This window comes from Tasmannia lanceolata, unplaced genomic scaffold (assembly GCF_043159265.1).
Source record: "Tasmannia lanceolata isolate RefF3 unplaced genomic scaffold, GAP_Taslan_0.1 ptg000002l, whole genome shotgun sequence".
Taxonomy (NCBI): Eukaryota; Viridiplantae; Streptophyta; class Magnoliopsida; order Canellales; family Winteraceae; genus Tasmannia; species Tasmannia lanceolata.
The window spans coordinates 48,853,763-48,863,593 of NW_027518679.1; positions in this window are offsets into that span (position 1 = coordinate 48,853,763).

Here is a 9,831-nt window from a genome sequence, read left to right on the forward strand (position 1 = left end):
GATACGTAGGCTTCTTTGGATGAATACCAGACCATCCGAGGACTCGGGCTAATAATTTAGAGTCTTAGGATTTGTTGTATTGTTATTGTGTGTTTTGATGTATTTTTCTTATTTTCTAGTACTGATCCTATACCTTCTAGCTATAGCTTGCATGTGTTTGCACATCAGAACTTAGACACCCATTAGGCATGTCACTCATAACCTAGCTATGCTTAGGTGCCACATCTTTCATTTTATTTTATGTGTGCTTATTATTTTATCCTCAGGAAATGCATGCTTAGGTAGACAAATCCTGAGGATTGTTCCCATTTCACATGATTTTTACCCAAACTTCTTTGGAGTTAATAATAAATGGCATAAGAGACCAGGTGCTTGCACTTGGGCGAATTGGGGGCGCCTAACCCCTTCCCCATTCGTCATCAGGCACGGACCTTTTGTATCTCTGGTTATCCATTGCAAACAGAGCATTTGTTTTGGTTCCATGGCATGTCCATGGATGGCGACTCTGAGTTATTTTTCAGATATATCTCGGTTTCGAGCCCTGGCTCCGGATCAGGATGTATCTCTTTCTTTTTATGTCGCCACTCATGCTATGCTGTGAGGGTGGCATCCGTTTCGAGAGTTCCCTGGTAGAGCTCTCCTTCACTTTGTGGAGATCTTAGAGGATTGCAGGAGGGATCTCGCGTCCCTCGCCGCACCAGTCCTCTCAGGATCGGGGTCCACAGGCTGGCGACTCTGCTGGGGAAATTCTTGAAATATTGCCTAACTCTATATAAATGCCATTTTTGCTAACTTCGGAGAAATTTGAGCTAAAATCATTTTAAATGGGAATTCTATCGTTAGAATCCAGGGGCACCAGATAGGTGCGTAATTAAAACAAGGGATTCACACACTGCACATCATATGTTATCATATTGTTTATTCTTTACTTATTTCATTGTTTTTCATTATTATTGGCTCCACGGGATAGATTGAATGCGTGCCCGACTGGGATGTCATTACACCCTGATGGTACTGTTGAATCTATTTCCAAGCTATGCGCCGGTGCTGCAGCCGTAAACACTGGGCGTACTTGTGTTTACAGCAGCCGATGAGCAATGAAGCATACTATGTATAACATTGGGCGTACTTTTGTTATACATATTAAGTATGTTTCATACGCATAGTACCCATTAGATTGAGTCCGGAGCCCTATTTTGTTTTATATATTATGTATATACGTACTGACTTAGTGAAACCCAACTAGGAAGTACCTGTGTTTATATAAGTATATTGCATTCATATAAGGGTCGAACATGTGTTGCTCACTGTAGACACCCCATTTTGTTTTGTTTTAATCAACAAATAAATTAGTGTGTTAAATCCATGTGAGAACCCCCTCTATCATTGATTTATATGTTTTAGGTCATTAATATCTTGATCTGACTTTACGGATCATCAATCGGGACAAAATAAGCTAGGGTCACTTCATAGCCCGGACCCTGATTCCATTCCGAGACCCGATTTCCGTAAATCGTTAGATCAATGGCAGATCTTGACCTGGGTCTAACCATCCAAAACCACCTAACCTCTCCTCTCATCCTAACCATCCAAACCTCACCTAACCTCACCTAACCTCTCCTCTCATCCTAACCATCCAAACCTCACCTAACCTCACCTAACCTCACCTAACCTTACCTAACCCCACCTAACCTTACCTAACCTCATCCTCTCATCCTAACCATCCAAAACCACCTAACCTCACCTAACCTCCTATCCCATTCTCCTATAAATATCCTCTCATCCCACCATCCAAGAGGAGAAAAAAAAAGAACCCCTCTCTTAGAAAATTCATCCCTCTCCCTCATCTCTTCAAGGGTTCGGCCATCCTTGCCGGATCGGGTGATTTTATACGTTGGGTGATATATATCAAAAGCAGTCATTATCAAGCAAGGAATCATCTTCAAAGAATTAACATCAAAGAAAAATCAAACACAAAGTGGGTTTCCAAAGAGGTAGGCATTTATTTCAATTCTATGTAGGGTCTGTTTTCATACATATCTTTTACTTTAAAAGAAAAACCATGTTAGGAAGCATGTAGGGTCTGTTTTCCCCCTGGTTAGCCTCTGGTTAGACCCTGGTTGCACCCAGGTTCGCTGCTGGTTGCACCCAGGTTCAATGCTGGTTGCACCCTGGTTCCCTACTGATTCGCACCCTGGTTCCCTGCTGGTTGCACCCTGGTTCCCTACTGGTTCGCACCCTGGTTCCCTACTGGTTCGCACCCTGGTTCCCTACTGGTTCGCACCCTGCTTCCCTGCTGGTTGCACCCTGGTTCCCTACTGGTTGCACCCTGGTTCCCTGCTGGTTGCACCCTGGTTCCCTACTGGTTCGCACCCTGGTTCGATATTGGTTCGCACCCTGGTTCCCTGCTGGTTCGCACTCTCGTTAGACCCTGGTTGCACCCAGGTTCGTTGCTGGTTGCACCCTGGTTCCCCTGCTGGTTCGCACCCTGGTTCCCTGCTGGTTCGCACCCTGGTTCCCTGCTGGTTCGCACCCTGGTGCACCCTGGTCCGCACCCTGGTTTGTACCCTGCTTCCTCCTAGTTAGACCATGGCTAGTCTCGGGTTTGCTCCTAACTTAGACCTGACTCACTTGACCCTAACCATTAACCCAATCCAACCAAGTCATATCCCAACACAATCCGAGTCGCATGTCTGAATCCATTTGGCCAAATCTCATAAGCCCGCCCACTTTGAATTCCGAAAATTCAAACCCTTGATGATTCCTATATGCTCAATTCTTTGATGCAAATTCCCAATTCCAAAATCCCATTGCTAGATCAATGTTTCTGAATCTCAAGTCCAATGCTCAAATGCAAACCCGATTCCAGATACAAATACCAATTCTGTCTTCCAAAATCCAAGCAACCTCGCCAGTGGAACTACGTGTGGCTTGATCCCCATCACGGGGTACGTAGGCAATTTGGCACTCCCAAGTTCAGTCGCACCTTTCTCTATCTTTCCCATTCCCTCACACTATTCATCATCTCGATTCATCTCGTGTCTCTCGGAACCATTGGATTATGGTTTCCGTCGTAAGAACCCTTAGAGCCCAATTTAGGAACAATGGTGTCGTGTCGTGTTGTGTCCTAAGTTTTAGGGAGTCCTAGAGTTAGGAGTCCAGCCTCATCACGGACGCTTGCTATGTATAGCAACCGTGCCATAGGTCAAGTTACACTAGTCATCCAGTTTTTCCCTAGGACAAGCCTAGTAAACTAGGATGTAGGCTAACCTGCATTAGTCTAAGGGACAACTTGCATTTAGATAAGAATCATATAGCATCTTCGATGAAATCCTAAGATAATAAAATCCTCAACTTGAATTAAATAACTTCTCTTAAAACTGTTGAAACAGTCAATCCCGTCTAGGTCGGTGTCTTAGTTGAGTTAGGCATATGTAACTTAGCTTAGGTGCACCGAACTACGTCGACTCTGATCCCAGTGAGGCTTGGGTACGTAGGCAGCTTGGATGTCTGATGGCATACCACCCGCGAGTCGGCACCACAAACAAATTGTGGTGTTTTGTATATTAATTTTCTTGTAAATGCTTAATCAAATCACTTAGGATTTTCCATGAAATTAGAATTCTAGGAGAACTTTCACTTAGAATGAATCCAGACAAATTAATAAATCAAGATACACATCTAGGATTCACATTAAAATTAGATCATAGGATGCATGTCACTTAGTTCGCACATTAACATAGAGTTGAATGAGCCATTTAAAATAAATTTAAAAGAATTAGCTTTTGGAATCGAAGACCGATTATCGGGCAGGAATGGTGCATGTGGCGGATAACTCCCCATACCTTCCATTCTCGTAACCAGGTAGCGAGTCTAGATTTCTGGTTAATTACGGGTCCTAGATCCCACATCTAGGTGGCGACTCTGTCAGTCTCTTTCGTGTGGAATTCGGATTGCCTTAGTGATCCCAAGTTCACAGGAAAGATTAATTCAAATCAACATTAAAATGCACACGCCAATCGCGTGGGTACGAGAGACCAAGAGAGAGAGCGCGGCGGCTCGCGCCACACCCCTCTCGCGGGATCAGGGTACCACAGTTTGGCGACTCTGCTGGGGACCACCTAACTTCATTAAAATTTCAAAAGATAATTCATTTGAATTTAATTTAACTGGCTCATAAAAACTCTATACTTGTTAGATTAGTTTGTCTTGTTTTATTTTCTCATCACATTTTACTCGAACTTAACCTAACAAAACCTGAGGGCATCATAGATTGCGCAAACATATTGCACACACTTACATCACTTGCATCTAAACTCTTGCATCTCACGTGCACACACGTCCTATTTTAGGAACCCGGAGTGTTATCTAGCATGGTTGACTGGGATTTCATCACCTGGTGCCTCTGTGCTAGAGAAGCATTCCACCCTTAGCCTAGTACCTTTATGGTACGTAAACGGATCTCTTGTTCACGTACTGATACGCCGGACACTGGTACAGTATATCGAACAGGGATTCGCGCTAAGGGAACTCTTGGCCTTACCCCTAGATTAACCCACACATGCATGTAGTATACGAACACATGTGCATCATGTGTGTGAGCCTAGTTTAGGATATCCTACCCATTAGTGTCTAGATTAGGCCGTGGTCCATCTTCCAATGGTCACGATCGGTCCTTAGATACACGAACAAAGTCATGAGTCGAGATTCTCTCTCCACTCCGATAGATTAGGATTAGGGTTGATGCCTTCAGGTAACACTGATAAAATGTGAAAAAAAAAAAAAAAAAAATTTCCCTTTGGGGTTAGGATATAAATCCCATCATTTTCAAAGATCTCATAGGATTAGTCATTCATGATCTATCCGTTGAAAATAGTCCTATGCAATCTCACATTTTGATCATGTGTCTATCATTTGTCTCTTGTGGGATTCGATTGTGTCTTCATTGGCAGAAATTGTGTCTCAATCATTTGATCGTGCAATCTTGATGATCCAATCTTGCCTGTACCCTTGGTCTCTTCCTCCTCTAAGGGCAGCATTTTTCAAGAATATTTCTGCTAAATCCTTCAGAGTTTACTCTCATAATCCTTGAACTAAGGGCATTCCCCTATGCGAATCTGTCATCATTGTCATGTCTTGGTCCTTTAGGATTCATTCTATTGTCCCAACTACTTGTGAACCAGCTTTCGCCGAGCCTCCGAAGCTAGACAGTTGCAGCAGTTAAAGTTTTAGTCATTTATTATTTTATTTTGAGTCAGCCATCATGGTCAGTACAATTGTTGAGTCCGGTTCTACAGTTCAAGGTTAATGCCTAGTCCAGGCAAGTTATCTTTTGCTTTTCTTTTAGAGTTGTGAATCCTGAACATGTTCAGGATAGGTTGTGAGATGTAGTATCTTTTTCTTTAAATAAAATTTCAGTTCCAATAGTTCACTTGTGTCTATTTCTTAAGTGTGCTTCTGATCTTAAAATAAGACTCCCTCCTCGAATGAGGACAAAATTGACGAAACTCCACTTGAGTCACAACGATTACTTGAACAAGAGGAGGAGCGCCAATCTCAGCCTTTCAAAGATGAAATTGAAGTGGTAAACACTGGCACTGAAACCTTGATCCAGTAAATGCCGATTGAAAATACATTACCCTCTGAAGAGTGTAAAGAATTGGTAAACCCATTTTGAGGATAAAAAGATGGTCCGGTAAGCGTTACCATTAATGCCAAGAGAAAGACCCAGATAGAAGGTTCAAGAAAGAATGAAGTGAATATCATATGCTATGCAAGGGGCATGGAGTGGAAACAACTTTCATATTTCCAATCAATGACCTTGGTTCTTAAATCCATAACATAAAGCCATCAAATTCGAGATAAGAAGTTCAAGAGCAAGCATTGAAAAGTGATCATCAGATATCAAGAGTTACAAATCCATAGATGGAGGATGTCAAAGAACAAGTTTCGCTCTATGAAAGTCTAAAGCACGCATTAGAATCTTGAAAGAAGAAGATCCATTATCTTACCTGGAAATGCCGTCAAACTCCGAAAAAAAAAAAGAAAAAAAAATAATAAAAAATAAATAATCTGTACCAGAGGGACTCTAGTAAGCTAGATCGACTCCCAATCTGAACATCGAAAGGCCTCCTTTGGCCGATAAATCCCAAAATCAGAACCCAATGTCAAAACAAATACCTGTTTGCAAACCCTTTGAGCCTGAATGAAATTTTCTTGAAAACCCATCAAACTAGGGGCATTCGCCCCGAACTACGCGAGACCTGATCCCTACACTGGGGTACGTAGGCAGCTCGGTTAAACTGAGTTCGGTCAATTCAAAAAAGAAAAGCAATTCAATCGATCCAAAAAAAAAAAAGAAATTCAATCCTTTCAGAAAAAAGAGGGACAACTTCCAAAAGAAGAGAAGTCAATTATTCCAGAAAGAAAAGAAAAATGAAAAATCAATTAACCTTCAAGTAATCTATCTTCAAACTAGGGGCATTCGCCCTAAACTACACACGACCTGATTCCTACCTTGGGATATGTAGGCAACATGTTCACAGGTTCGGTCGAAATCTTTGTTGAACCTTAAGCCATTCTTTGAAAAGCCCTATCCTACCTATAAAGTCCTTCCGGTGTTCAGAACTAATGATCTAGGTCCCGAAACACAAAAAGAAAAAAAAATGATGATGAATAAAAAAATGGAGTTTGAAGATCTGCTAGACTGAAAACCTGAAAGGGCGGTTTAGGCAAAATTTAAGATCATTCCCCTGCTAAGTTGAAAACCCGAAAGGGCGGCTTAGGCAAAAGCTAAGGGGATAGCCTGCTGAATCGAAAACCTAGAAGGGCGGTTCAGGCAAAAGTTAAGGCTAGCACGGTCCGCCAAGTTAAAAACCCTGAAGAGGTGACTTGGTCACGGTAAGAGAATCATTATAAGAAGGCTACAGCCGGTATCAAGACTGAAGATCAACTGAAGTTCAAGCAAATTTATAAGAAGGCTACAGCCGGTATCAAGACTGAGGATCAACCGAAGTTCAAGCAAATTCAAATGACATCCTCAAAACTGGGGGCATTGAAGCTAAGCAATCTTAGGGGTCGTAATTAAATCCTTGAAGCATTACTGTTTTAAGGAAAAAGTCCAGTGTTTACCAATTGAAAAAAATATTCCTTGAAAGGATAGACTTACCAAATAAAACGTTAACTAAGTCAGAAGCATTACTGTGTCTGTCAGTGTAGTTAATCAATCGTTGTTATTCTATGTTCACTCCTTTAGAGCTCCTCAATCCTTTGAGTAGTGCCTTTTATCTAAGTTTTCTATTTAAAAAGAGTCAATCGTCATCCATATGTCCAAATGATGCAACTGTCTCGGTGAAGGAGGCCCGGCCTCGTCAGCTCCCTGCGATTGTACCTGAAAAAGTTCGAGAATCTAGTCAAACAGCTATATTTCAAAGATGATCAACCCAGAAGAATTCAGAAGTAGAAACATCAGAAAGCCCAGCTTCCGTAAAAAGATCATACCCCAGGAAGGCATCTTAAGCTTGGAAGAGCCTCAGATGCAATGATGGTCGAGCCAATTTCTCAGAAAGATGAACCGTTAAAATTCAGAATTTCCTTCCAGTTAGTTAAATACTTTCCTGGTCAAGAAATGTTTATCTAAACACCTATCAAGAGGCAAGTCCCACTTTTCCATGATTATATCCAAGAGAGCCGTTGTTCTAGATTACCAATTTCAAGTGTCTTGTTCAAGGTTTCAGTCATCCAAATCCCCAAAGACAAGACCAGCAGTCTCTTTGAGAAAAATCTTGTTGAAGTTTCATAAAAGTGTTTCTAATCCATTCTTGTTAGTAATGGTTCTTCGGTTTGCCGTTTCATCATTCGTCAAAGTCCTAGTTTCCGATATCTTTGTCAGGCACGATCTATAACATCCTCGATTTCATTAAGTTCAAAAAAATCAAAAATTCATCAAATCCAATCCTATGTCAAATTCAAGTTCATGAAAAATCTCTAAATTCTTCGTTATTGAATTCATCAATCAAAGCTATCTTGTTTCTTTGAGCCTGTTTGTGAACGGTGCCTCTTTTCTCGAGTCCATTTGTAAATGGTCTCGTCTTCTCCTTGAACCCGTTTGTGAACGGTGTCTCATTTTTCTGAGTCCATTTACGGTCTCATGTCCTCCTTGAGCCCGTTTGTGGACGGTGCCTTATTTCTGAAAAATCAAAAATTCATCAAATCCAATCCTATGTCAAATTCAAGTTCATGAAAAAACTCTAAATTCTTCGTTGTTGAATTCATCAATCAAAGCTATCTTGTTTCTTTGAGCCTGTTTGTGAACGGTGCCTCTTTTCTCGAGTCCATTTGTAAATGGTCTCGTCTTCTCCTTGAACCCGTTTGTGAACGGTGTCTCATTTTTCTGAGTCCATTTACGGTCTCATGTCCTCCTTGAGCCCGTTTGTGGACGGTGCCTTATTTCTGAAAAATAAAAAATTCATCAAATCCAATCCTATGTCAAATTCAAGTTCATGAAAAAACTCTAAATTCTTCGTTGTTGAGTTCATCAATCAAAGCTATCTTGTTTCTTTGAGCCCGTTTGTGAACGGTGCCTCATTTCTCGAGTCCATTTGTAAATGGTCCCGTCTTCTCCTTAAGCCCGTTTGTGAACGGTACTTCATTTTCTGAGTCTATTTGTGAATGGTCTCATGTCCTCCTTGAGCCCGTTTGTGGACGCTGCCTTATTTCTGAAAAATCAAAAATTCATCAAATCCAATCCTACGTCAAATTCAAGTTTATGAAAAATCTCTAAATTCTTCGTGGTTGAAGCTATCTTGTTTCTTTGAGCCCATTTGTGAACGGTGCCTCATTTCTCGAGTCCATTTATGAATGGTCTCATGTTCTCCTAGAGCCCGTTTGTGAACGGTGCCTCGTTTCTCGAGTCCATTTGTGAATGGTCTCGTCTTCTCCTTAAGCCCGTTTGTGAACGGTACCTCATTTTCTGAGTCTATTTGTGAATGGTCTCATGTTTTCCTTGAGCCCGTTTGTGAACGGTGCCTCGTTTCTCGAATCCATTTGTGAATGGTCTCGTCTTCTCCTTGAGCCCATTGGTGAACGGTACCTCATTTTCTGAGCCCATTTGTGAATGGTCTTTTTATTCTCCTTGAGCCCGTTTGTGAACGGTACCTCATTTTCTGAGTCTATTTGTGAATGGTCTCATGTTTTCCTTGAGCCCGTTTGTGAACGGTGCCTCGTTTCTCGAATCCATTTGTGAATGGTCTCGTCTTCTCCTTGAGCCCGTTGGTGAACGGTACCTCATTTTCTGAGCCCATTTGTGAATGGTCTTTTTATTCTCCTTGAACCCGTTTGTGAACGGTACCTCATTTTCTGAGTCTATTTGTGAATGGTCTCATGTTTTCCTTGAGCCCGTTTGTGAACGGTGCCTCGTTTCTCGAATCCATTTGTGAATGGTCTTGTCTTCTCCTTGAGCCCGTTTGTGAACGGTGCCTCATTTCTCGAATCCATTTGTGAATGGTCTTGTCTTCTCCTTGAGCCCGTTTGTGAACGGTACCTCTTTTCTCGAGCCCATTTGCAAATGGCCTCGTCTTCTCCTTGAGCCCGTTTGTGAACGGTGCCTCATCTCTCGAGTCCATTTGTGAATGGTTTCGTCTTCTCCTTGAGCCCATTTGTGAACGGTGCCTCATTTTCTGAGTTCATTTATGAACGGTCTCATGTCCTCCTTGAGCACGTTTGTGGACGGTGCCTCATTTCTCAAAAAATCAAAAATTCATCAAATCCAATCCCCAATTCAAAAAATCCAATCCTACGTCAAATTCAAATTCATAAAAATCTCTAAATTTT